A 12,899-nucleotide genomic window follows, 5' to 3' on the forward strand; every position below is an offset into this window, starting at 1 on the left:
ATCACGAATTGCGTTATTCTATCATAAATACAATTATATCTTTCTCATTCACTGACAAGGCTTTGTGCTTTGTTGTCATATAACCAATATAACCAGATTAACGCGGGTCATCGATATGCTACTTTACTCGAAAAAAGTAAAAAAAAAAACATGTAAAGAGTTCGATCATTCGTACATGTTATCCGGGTGGTTATTAAGGGTCGAGTCTGTTTGGAACCTGTTGATTTGGCAGCCATCTTTAATTATAGTTAAACTGGAAGTGGTAATTTTAAACCATTACTGAGATTCGTTTTTTGGCATCAATGTATGAAGCTCTTCAAAATCTGCGAAGCTCTTTGTGATAGGTCACTTCATTTGGCTGTCATATTTGATTTCTTTTAAACAGGAAGTAGTTTTTTTTTTTACTTAAAATACCTCATATATCCATATTTCTTGAAATTTGAAATCAATTTATCGAACTCTTATATATAACAAAATAATTAGGACAAATCACGTGATTTGACAATATCAATTTATCAGTCACATATTTTTGCCACCATCTTGGGTGTTTTGCAAAAATGGTCAAAATTTATTGCATTTGTTTCTCCTATATGCTTTAACTACGGTGGCCCATGGCGACAATCATCGATATGTAACCAACTTCCGCGCCGACCAGCAACTTTCCGCGCAGACTTAGCAACTTCCGCGATATGTAAGCAAGTTTCTCGCCGACTTAGCAACTTCCGCGATATGTAAGCAAGTTTCTCGCTGACTTATCAATTTCCGCGCCGACTCAGCAACTTCCGCGATATGTAAGCAAGTTTCTCGCCGACTTAGAAATTTCCGCGCCGACTCAGCAACTCACCCCACGCAATCAAAGCAGCGACCCCCGTAAAGAAAATGGTACAGTCTAACAGGCATGGCGGCCTGAGCTTGACTCCGTGAAGTTCTTGGCTCAATATAGTAACCTAGTTTACCCTCTTATTTTCCAACAACAACTAGTATATGGTTTCACATGTACAGGAGAAGGTAGGTTTTGATCTAAACGGTCAAGTGTTTTTGCACCAGGCAGTCATTTTAGCGCCTTGACAGTACCACAGTCCCTCTATCACTCTCTCTTAGTCTTAGCCTGGACCGGGCTCTGTCTTTTGAACTTTTATTTACTTTTCAATCTTGTTTCATATATATTCCACTGACCATTTGGCATTGAACCCATCCTGTTTCCGGTAAAATTTAAAGCAAGAGAGTCATCGCCTACGAATTTTCAGATGGCCATAGCGTGTCGTTGTTTACAAACAAGTGTATACCTATGAGCCTTTGCGTTTTAGCGTGTGTTGTTATCGTTGCTTGGTGACAACCCTCCCGCTTTAATTTATGACTATACTATTTATTATAATCATTGAGAAATTATTTAATTCTAACAACAGCATTAACTGTGTGTTACTATCAAGAGTTAATTTGCATGCTACTGAACTTGGAGCATATATTTTGTCTTTTCATCTCCACCAATCCATTTGCTGTTCTTTGTTCAAGTATATATGCATTGTTTTGTTTTATAATTAGTATTAATTTATTTGTATTATTAATAATATTTTATATTATTGTTGTAGTTTTGACCATAGACCTTCTGTCCTACACAGTTTCACAAGCACAAGAAAAATAGGTTATAGGTTATAACAAAAATGATCACATGACATATGCAATAGCTGGTGCTCATTTTTTTCTGATATCCATTTATATAATGTTGTATAAATTTGGCGATGTGAGATCAATTTAGTATAAATTGTTTTGTTGATCAATGTGCTATTAGCGTTTTGCACGTCTTTTCAAATTTTTAATGAATGAGCTAATTAATTCTTTCAAAATGCCTAATATATAAGTCATTTTCAGGCTACACCATCACAAGTCATCCTCATCAATGTTTTCAGTTATATTTTTTAATGGTGTATTTGTTCTAATAGAAACACATGTGCTCTTTCATCTTCAACTTTACATGTACAACAAACAGTATTTGCTTAAACATTTCCTGTGATATTAAGCAACAATAGAAAAGCAACCAAAAAATCATTATGACCCCCTGTAATTACCAATCCTTTTATTAACAATTTATTTGACAATGCACAATCTTTATACTGAACAATACATAATAATGCATAATGAATCAAATACTAATAAATCAGCAAATTTGTATCTTATTCTATCACATTAAACCATGTCTTTGATTATACTACCATTATATATTGCTCAATGATATTAAGTTAAAGTTAATGCACATTTGTGTGATAACCTTATATAATATCAGTAAGCCATATGATTCAAACAATGATATTCTTCAATACAGATATTGAAGGAAGGCACAAGCAGCTAGCACCAATAGTGACCCAAAAGTAATTGCAAGTTACTACTACAAATCTATTTCAAAATTAAAAGGTATGTGTTGTATTTATTATTAGCCAGCTTAAATTCTGGATCAATTTTAACCTAATAAACTTATTTATATTACTGGTACAAGGTCATTTTTGTAAAAACAGATCAGAGAATTGGTATATTTATCAATTCTCAAAAGTAAAACTTTACAAAAGTAAAAGTGAATATTGTTGACTTCTGTGTGTGAAGCACACAATGAGAGTCTAAGCTGTCACCCTGTCTGTGTGTCTGTCTGTCGTCATGTCTGCCTTGTCACTATTAACACATCTGATTTCAATGAAACTTGGTATATTAAAGCTTCAAGGTAAAGCACAACTTAATAAGTTTTAGGACAAAATCTGAATATTAATTTAAATTACCAATTACTTAATTGAAATAATTACTTAACAAATTCAAATGAAACTTGATGCATTTCACTATTCCAGACCCAAATCTCAGTCGTTTGACAACAAATTTGTTTTAAGCTTGTATATATATATATATATACATGTATATATATATATATACATGTATATATACAATGTGTTTGTTTCATGATCTGATTTAAGATGGCTGAATGACAGCCATTTTACTTTAAGGCTAACGTGTATCAAATTTACACAATTTCACAATTTCGAAACTGAATCTTTTTCATTGAACATAATGGGAGCATGAAGCACACCAATAATGTGACATGAAGTGAATAAAAAACACTGAGTTTTATTATTGGAAATGGAAACACTCTGTAGCAGCAATGCAAATTTACTTATAATCTGGGAGTGAAAATTCTTTTGTATATGGAAAATCAACTGTTAATGATTGTTAATTTAGAGAAAATGTTATTCATGCCTAAGATAAAGTAATATGGCCAAAAAACTAGATGCCTGCAAGTCTGTTGTCTCTTATCTGATCACAAACTGAGTTGTTATAGACATGTATATGCATAACATATGCAAATAACTGGGCTAGTGACCAGGTAAATTGTTTATGAATGATTATGTATACCAATGGACATTGTTATACAATGTTTTTCTCAGGCACTTCAATTGAAGCCTAAATTTAGTGTCAAAGTAAAACGTAAAAAATCCAAGATAACCACAGAACCAAAGAAACACATAAGCAGATTATTCTTTGTTACAATTTCTTATATTCATTTAAGGTTTTATTTGAAATCAATACATACATATTTGCAAATCACCAAAAGTGAGCCATTGAGTTTTACTCTGTATGTGTCCAAGAATCATCGGATTTAAAAAAACAAACAATACATAGATGTTTTGGATATTGAAGGTACTTGATAAATTCACTACAGTCAATTACCCACTATAGACTCCGGTCTTGAACTGTAGGCATTAATCAGCGATTCTGCCAATGACGGAGAGATAGAATCTAGGTCAGGAGAAGCCCCATGACCCCAAGACTTTTTTCCCTTACGTCACAAACCATGTGACCGAGGCCGTATGGCAGGGCAATTACGGCTAGACAATCAATCTTTTTTTTCCATCTCTGCACCAAGCCGGGATGAAGTCTAGCTGCTCTGCCTGCCTAGCCTGCCTTTTCCTGTTTGGGTTTCTGGCTTGGGTTGTTATCGCCCACGGTATCCGACATTGTATATGTAGCTGATAGGATAAGTTCCCTTTTTTACCCTCGTGTTGTTTTCCCCTTTGTGTGTGTCATTTTTCACAACAAAGCAAATAAAACCCGGCAACATAACTTGATCACTTGTTGGTTTTGTTGCGTCACCTTTTCAAACTGTATTTCGCTTCCCTCATGCATGTCATGTTCATTTTATGCTATATCAACAGGGATCGAAATAACCTGGTGCACATAGATTATTAGCTAGTGCAAGTAAACTTAAAATATAATGTGCACGCTGTGCATGTAGAAACAACATTTTCTCATTAAAGCCTAAATTAAGTTCAACCAACATTGTGAAACAACTAAAAAAAAAACAATTCTTTCGTGATCTCATCAATCGAGAACCCATACATTTTATTTAAACTTTAAAAGTAGTGCATTTCACAACAAGTTAGTGCAGGTAAATTTCAAATTCAACATGCACACTATGCATGCAGGAAAAAAAATTCTATTTCAATCCCTGATCAATGTATTCAGAAATTAATAGATGTAATGACAGCACCAGAGGCTCGCCACCGGTTTTGCCTCCTCGTTTTTCGAGATGACTGTGCAGTGATTACTATCAGAATTTACCAGCATAGAACCCGCATCCGAAATGCTATTCTGGCAGTGACTGCGTGCGGGGTTCAGGGTTTTTGCCTTGAAGGCGTGTTTTTTTTACTGGAGCTCTGATGCCTGGGATGTTTTTCCAGAGCCATACAAAATCGCTGAGACTGATGTCACTCGTTTTTTGGGCCTGTTGCGGGTCCTTTTGTGTGCCTCTGAGATGAGGGCTTTGGTTGAAGGACTGCCAGGGCAAATTGCGTCCTTGGCAGCCGGATAGATCAGATGCACTCGGAGCGAGCTTTCTCCACTGCGGCCCCTCAACCGGCAAACAAGAAGAAACACAGAAAGCTCTTGCGTTCAAACTTGTCTCTTCGTGGGAACCCCTCATTCCCAGCCACGACTCTCCTGTTTTGGGTGTGGCCGAGGCTCAGGCTAGTTGCACCGGGTCTCCTCTTCGACCTCGAGCACTGAATGCCAACATGGATGCTGGCAGCCAAGCCTCCGATTTCGGGGAAGGGCTTTTGGGTCAGAACACACGCTGCCCCTTCCCCGTACTTTCAGCCAGCCAGGGTTTGTCTCGCCAGGAATTTACCCTGGAGTCCGGGCTCCACTGTGGGTTTTGACACCCTTTTACAGACCCACGGGCATCCCCAGAGGGAACCGACCCCTGTTCTCGCTCACATATTTAAGTTAAAAGGAGACAGTTCGCTTGCATCGAATACCTTGGGCGGTCCCTCAGAATCTTCCATTCGTAACAACTCGGTAAGCCACGCCGTTGGCGTGATGCGGAGTATCAACGATCCTAGTGATACAATGTATATACCCCCACCCTTGATTCTCAGGCAATCACTTACTGTTGCTTCAAAGCTTATGGGATATCAGGCGTCGGGATCCAAAGCAACCCCGTTGGCACGTCTTCCCCTTTCCTGCCGAATGCTGAGTGGGGCACAGGGCATGCAGGTGCTGGCTCCTCATTCTCCTTGGGGGGGTCGTCCACCAAAGCAGCGGGGTAAGCATGTTTGATACTTACCTCTACAACCGGAGGACAGACATGTGTTCGCCGAATGGCCAGGTCACAACTTAGTGACTACCGCAGGCCTTGGGGAAGTTCACTTCATGGGAGAAGAGAGCACCCACCCTCGCAACTGTCAAACCCATGGCCACATATCCCTTTCACACACATATTGCACCGGTGTAGGCGGTTTTGAGGCAGCGGGTGACCGATCCCGATTTACCAGGTAGTGAAATACGATTACAAGATACCGCTGAAATCTCCATCTCCCCTGTTAGTGTCTCCCACATTGGGGGCACAGCCAGGGGACTCCCGCAAGGCGGAAGCAATCAGACAGAAAGTAGACCGTTGTAAAAGGGCACCATACACAAGGTAGATTAGCCGGCATTAAGTACAGGCTTCTACTCAAATGTGTTCGTAGTACCAAATCTACAGGGGCCTACCTGCACATACCGATGCACCCATCGAGTTGCCATCTACTTTGAATCACCCAGCTATGGCAAGTATTCGAATTCCGGGTGCCCCCCGTTCGGGTTATGCACAGCGCCATACGTGTTCACCAGAGTGATGAAACAGGTAGTGCTGCTATTTTGTCAAATTTTGTCGGCCCGCAGGGTCAGGAGGAATTGCTTCTCTGCCCAGTTCGAGCACTGAGTTGCTACAAAACCATACTAGGGTTTCAAGACCGGGTGCCAAGCACATGTCTTTGTGTATCGGCCCAGGCAGGCAGGATTGGCCGGTCTCTTTGTCTTCCATTGCCAGATGACTGTGTCTGTATTAGAGGTCTATAATACTTTACCTTCCTTGACACAGAGCTCGCAGAGACACCAAATACGAGCGCATGAGGTCTGTGCGATTGCTAACTCACCAGTGCTAGCGTCAGACACCCCCCTCGAACATTTTCAGAGGGCAGGCTTCTGGAGAACGCAAACATCTATATCAACTACTACCTAAGAGACACCAAATCCATTGAGGATGGCCTCTTTTAGGCTAGGTCCTGTCGTAGCGAGTCAGACTCTGGTTGCTGACCCAGCCCGAACAACCACAGCATTTTTTGCTGACAGATTTCTCTACCATCAGCACTCCTTGGAAGTTTCCAGGTCTCGCTTTTTGGCCTACATGTATGTCCTCATGCAGAACTGCTTCGGTCTTTACTTTGAAAGCATACTACAGTCAAACCTGTCACAACCGAACAGTCCCTACGAATTTTCCATGTAAAGTACCCTGTTTACAGCGGCCACCTGCCTAACGCGGCCAACGGCCACGCTTCAGCAGCTGCAGTGAACAGTTGAACTGCATATAACGTACATAGTTCCCGGATGTCTTGCAGACTACTGCCTTCCACCTCAGACAACTAATAAGCTCACAAAGGACAAAGTTAGCACGTTTTCACACCTTTCATTCAACCGATGGCTTCGGCAATTATGTTTTATTCTTGTTTATAATTCAGTTTACCATGGCAAGCACACCATACCGATGGCTATGGAACGCCAAAAACATAATTACGAATTTGAAAGTGTCTTGATAAAAAAACATGCTGTCATTAATGTTTTGTTGAAATATGTATACCATTGGAATAACTTACAATTTTGTTCAATTAATGAATCGAGCAATCACAATGATGACGATCCGCAAAAGTTGTGAGTCGCCAGGACACAGTCACGGTCCCTATGCATGTGGCTGGGGTGAATCGGAATGCCGACGGTAAATTCCCGATCGAATTGATTACCAACAAAAAAAAACATAACAGCTCACTTGTTATTTAGTATCGATATTTATTCACTTTGAACTCCTATAAATACCGATAAATACGCATGTAACTGGAACTGATAGCAAAAACACGGTTACTCTTTTTACTAACCGTGGCAAAAAGTAAAAAAATCAACGCAACGGCCATGCCTGTTTATCCATCCAAATAAATTATGCTAATTAGCCTTGCGCATGTGCATTCTTGTTCTTCTGGGGTTATGATAACTCGGGTCAAAAAGAAGAGTCGTTTCCGTTAGCCCTGCGTTAGTGTATATCGATCACTGCGAGGGAATGTGTGTGCAGTATCGTCTCGTTGTCTAAACTAAATTCGTTCAACAATTTTTTGTTCGGTCGCTACTGCCTCGGTACATGTAACAATAGATGCTTTTAACAATGATGTTAAATTGACCCCAGTTCGCCGGCCCATTATTACCTCCATGGCCGGCCAAAGCCACCAGGCATATTTCACATGTTCCTATTGTTGCACCAGTACAATAACATGGAAGTCGCACAGATTTCGATTGCGCAAAGTAATGTTTTGATTAGGGATCAACCATTTCGTAAGTGAGGTAGGTTGAGAAAATTTTTGAAAAAAAATGAACGAAATGTTTAGGGAATTGTGATTTGGGAGGAAACTTTCAAGTTGTCACGTACATGTAACTAGAAGGATACAATAGATAAGTGTTCTTTCCGTATACGTAACGTTGTAGGGATCAATAAAGCACTGCTAACTGTTCCTATTCCTTCTCCTTGGAAGAATTTGCTATAGCCCAGAAACATTCCGATTTATTAGAACAGTTACCAGACACAATAGATATTAAAAGAAACAAAGAAATTCAGAATAGCTAAGCAAAGCAAGCTGAGTGATTTCTTTAGTAGGAAATGAGACTCAAACTGCTGCTGAACATCAGCTTTACTGTACAAATCTTTAAATAATTTTCATACTACTCATTATTGTGCAATGATCGATTTTTTGTGAAATGATTTTAGTTTACATATTACAATTTAAAATCAACATTTTTATTTGTAATAAAGTGTTTGGATACTGTGTACAGTAGTGTAATAGTGTTTCAAATGGGGTTGCGAGATCCGATTTAATACATTCAGTGCCTAATTAATATTCATGAATAAATTAGTGAACCTGTATAGAAAGGCCACCTGTCTATAAAGGCCAAAATTTCAAAGTCCCTTAGGTGGCCGCTATAAACAGGTTTGACTGTACTCCCAGATTTGATTTTTGGGTCTAGCTTTCTCGGGCACACCGATCCCTGTCACCCGTAGCAGCATTTTTGGCTTTTTGCTCCGGGACAGCACAGGCAAGGTAAGACACCACCCTCTCTTGTCTCTTGGGTCTTAACTAGGTGTTGAGTGATGGTTGTAGACTGTATCATTCCGGACTGGGAAAAAGGACTTCACCATCTTCTGTTTGCTCGGAAAACCCGCCACCTATCTGCGTCTGACTCTGCCTACAGTTCAAAATAGTCATTTTGACTGACCAGAGTCTATGGTGGGTAATTGAACGTAGTGAATTTAGGCAGAGGGTTCTCCAAACCCGCCTATTCACATAGTTCATACCCACCATAGACTCTGTCCCCCGATCCCCCCCCCCCAGCCACCCCACTCTTTCCATAGCATTGGTCTTAGTCCCTTAGTCCTTGGTGTGGAGAGAAAGGAACCTGAGTGATTATCTAGCCGCAATGGTGCCGTCATATGGCCTTGGTCATATGGTTCGTGACATAAGGGAAAAGAATCTTGAGGTCATGGGGCTTACCCTGACCTAGATTCTATCTTTCCGTCATTGGCAGAATCGCTGATTAATGCCTACAGTTCAAAATAGTCATTTTCAGGGATGAGAATTTTCCGCGGAATTCTGCGGATTTCTAAGTCCCAGGAATCGATTTTCTGAAACGTCTAAATCCGAAGAGAAAATTTTAGGGAAAACAAATCAAGTTCATTCACCGGAGTAAACACGCTGTCCGGTCATTGTTGCTGGCTGCAAAAGGACTGTATTCAGTGTATGGTTGAAGGGAGACAACTCGTGGTGTCTCCAATGCGGAATGTTCGCGACTCTTTTCATCAGTGCAATAGTAAAATCCGAAGTGGTTACTAAGTGTTTGAAGTAATATGTAACGATTAACATGATTGGCTGGCTTTTCTCTGATGGACCAATCAGTGAAGAGCTTCATTTTTCTTTTTACCAAAGGCATAATTTTATTGTTTCAATTGTTAGCTGAGTTGAATCGTTGTTTACAAGTTTCAAGACAACCAGTCAGCTGTGCGAGAGATCGATAAAGACATTAGGAACAAATTTCGTTGGGCAAGGCCCGGGGCATGGCTTGACAAGGAAGTGACTTTGACCGTGCAAATCGAGAAGAAAAGTGAAGTAGTAACTGAACAAGCCAGTAGGCTGGTTGGCGATCGGCTCCGCTCAAAAAACAAGCAACATGTTTTAGGCTGTTTCCATGGTAGGACTTGAACGGGAAACTAACGTCAGCTTATAACTAAATGAGCCCCGTATACGAAGTTCGCAAAAAACATTCAGTTTTTAGAAGTCACTTAGTTTATTACTAAGATGTATTCTGCTCTTACATTTATTATTTCCAACCATTTTGCGATAGTATTTTCTCGAATGAAGGCAGCATTTACAGTTCATTCAAAGTTCAAAGTTGCGTTGGGAATTACGTCGATACAGTGTAACAATGTAGGCGCCGGTGATCTCTTACCAGTGCGCAACGTAGCCAAAATAAAAAGCATGATCATTTGGAACACTGCTATTAGACTGGTAGGAGGTAATAAATTTGGGGCAAAAGCATTCATAAATCAGTTTTGGGCTGCTATCATGTCAGTGGTGAGTATTAACAACATCAGTCAAGCCAAAAAAACAGGCGTAAAAAGCTGTTGCTGGTAAAAAGTTGCCCCAACTTTGAGGTCAATTTTCTCGGTAATGAGAATATACAGTAAATGTTTTCCCACACTCAAGCTGAGTAGAATGAGCTGTATGTCCGTGCATTTTAATCTTAGAATTGTAGGGTGAGATACAATTGGCACGAAGGTATTCAAAAAATAAGTTTGTTGGCTGTTGCCATGGAAACGGTGGACCAAAATTTGTTTTCAGATTTTACAACCTAACTAGGCTGAAGGTTTGGACCCCGGCTACTTTAATTTCTGCTGAAAATTAAAATTCTCATTCTCATCCCTGCATTTTGACTGACCGGAGTCTATGGTGGGTATGAACTATGTGAATAGGCAGGTTCTGAGAACCCTCTGCCTAAGTTTTTACATAAATTACTTATTAATTAGCCACTTTAAGCTTTTCTGACGTCTCAAAATTAACTGATGTAATTTGGTGCTTTTAGGTGTGCACTGTGATAATATGCAGAGCTGATTAGAATGGAAGAAAATATGTGCATATTGATTCCTGATTTTGTGTCTGCAAATGTTAATTTAGCTACATACAAATGGGGAATATGTCATTGACCATAAGTGATCTTGATAATGCATTAGTGTTTACACATTTCCATATTATGATTTAACACAGGTGTTTGATCCAATACTGTTACATGGATGTAATTCAGACAGAACTATACGAAGTGATTGCACAGTGAAATGATCACACAATAAGAAAACAACAACAGTTTAATGTGCTGTGAGGAGTGCGAAATTTACTGTATCATTTGCCAGAACTAACAGGTAATTTATTTGGTAAACATAGTTAAACTTTGTAGACCTTGCTGTTTGTTAAATAATATTATTTCCTTTATCATAGTTTGTTTCAATATGAATATGCATTGTCATAATCAATTTTGCATACAAACAAATTTTAGGATTGAAATAGGAGTGTGAAACCAGTCTACCATAAATACATATTCATGTTATTGACTTTGAACAGTTAATACTTAAAATGAAACTGAATCTCCCTAGGACTGCTTCTCTCATGTACTGTTTTCTCATAAATCGTTTGATAAATGTCATCATGCACATGAATGGCAAAGTAGATTAAAACAATTATTTTTTCGCGTTGATGTTGAAGAAAAAACAGTAAACATAAATATGTGTCGCTGACGATGGTTTGCATTCATTACTACAGAATCCAACCATATATTGCTGCACTTCCCTCCATCATGTCATACTAGTATAAATCAGTAAATGTTCTTATAAATTCACCACTGATAGCATGATTTTGGATCATGCTCAGGCAGCAGATCTTGGCATGTGTTGAGTTTCAGTCCTCAGAGCATCTATCGGCATGAACACCACTGTCATTTCTTATCTCTGCATGTTTTCATTTTATCAGCTGTTCACTTCTCTCTCCTCTGGACACCAACCAACCAACTCTTTTTAGATTGATTGAATTGAATGTAAAATATATGTTATTGTCAGTGACATAGTCTTCTTCATGTTTTAGTGACTTTGTCAAACAATGAAAAGCATGTTTAAATATTGGGATAGCATTTAGCATATTATTTTTTTTGTTTTGTTTTCACAGACTGCAGAGGGTTTACAAAATTGTCTGAATAAATTAGCAGACTATTGTAAAACCTGGAATCTTGATGTGAATGTTAAGAAAACCAAAGTGATGATATTCAACACAAGTAACAGAATACTGAAAAACCAAACTTTTATTATAGATGGTAAAAACATGACACCAGTCAAGGAGTTCTGTTATTTGGGTATGATATTCACTCCGAATGGAAAATTTAAAACAAACCATTGTATGCTAAAAAATAAAGCAATGAAGACATTATTTGCCATTAGACAAACTATACTTAGTCATAAAATGATTTCAACTTCATTGTGTTTAAAATTATTTGATCAGTTGGTTACACCCATTCTAATGTATGGGTCAGAAATTTGGGCAGGTGAACTAACAAATGACACAAATAACCTAGAGTAAGTTTGTAATAATTATTATTGTTTTATTCTTGGTGTTAGTAAATTTACACCATCAGTTGGTATAAGGGGTGAACTAGGTAGATTACCAGTAAGAATAAATGCAATGGTTTCAAAGGTTAAATACTGGTACAGAATAAATTTGCTTCCTGAAAATCACATATTAAAATGTGCATTAAAGGAAATACAAAATAATTCTACCTGGATTACTCAAATAAAAACAATTTTTGGAGAAAAAAACTTGTCTAAAATAAAAGAAACTAACAAGATCAACAATATTAATCAACTAACCAATGTTGTAAAAACAAAGCTATCAAATAAATTTATTCAATCATGGAGAAAACATTAAATAAAAAAGAGGGGAACAAACTTAAAACATATAGTGTATTTAAACAAAAATTTGAATTAGAAAACTATCTAAATGAAATGAAAAACTTCAGCCAACGTAGAGTTTTAGCAAAGTTTAGGCTCAGTGACCACAACCTTGAAATTGAATTGGGAAGGAAGAGTAAACCAAAAACCCCAGAAAATTAAAGAACGTGCAAAAAATGCAATTCAGATCAAATTGAAGATGAAATGCATTTCATCTTAGATTGCAATTTCTATGAAGTAGAGAGAAAACATGTCTTAAAGTATTTTAAAATAAAAATTAATGACTTGTCCAGAATGGAAAGCTTTG

At 38.4% G+C, this 12,899-nt stretch overlaps 1 long non-coding RNA gene across 2 annotated transcripts; it reads left to right on the top strand.

Moving 5' to 3' along the window:
• Positions 1–866: 866 nt before the first annotated feature.
• Positions 867–12,480, top strand: LOC146735698 (uncharacterized). Of its 2 annotated transcripts, XR_014931184.1 has the most exons (5): positions 867–1,008; positions 2,321–2,409; positions 10,869–11,020; positions 11,817–12,189; positions 12,226–12,480. It is a non-coding gene; the product is annotated as an uncharacterized LOC146735698 (long non-coding RNA). The 2 variants fall into 2 exon arrangements; XR_014931183.1 differs by having other exon boundaries at positions 11,817–12,480.
• The last annotated feature ends 419 nt before the right edge of the window (positions 12,481–12,899 follow it).

This window comes from Saccoglossus kowalevskii, chromosome 12 (assembly GCF_978046115.1).
Source record: "Saccoglossus kowalevskii chromosome 12, keSacKowa6.1, whole genome shotgun sequence".
In the NCBI taxonomy this organism is placed as follows: Eukaryota; Metazoa; Hemichordata; class Enteropneusta; family Harrimaniidae; genus Saccoglossus; species Saccoglossus kowalevskii.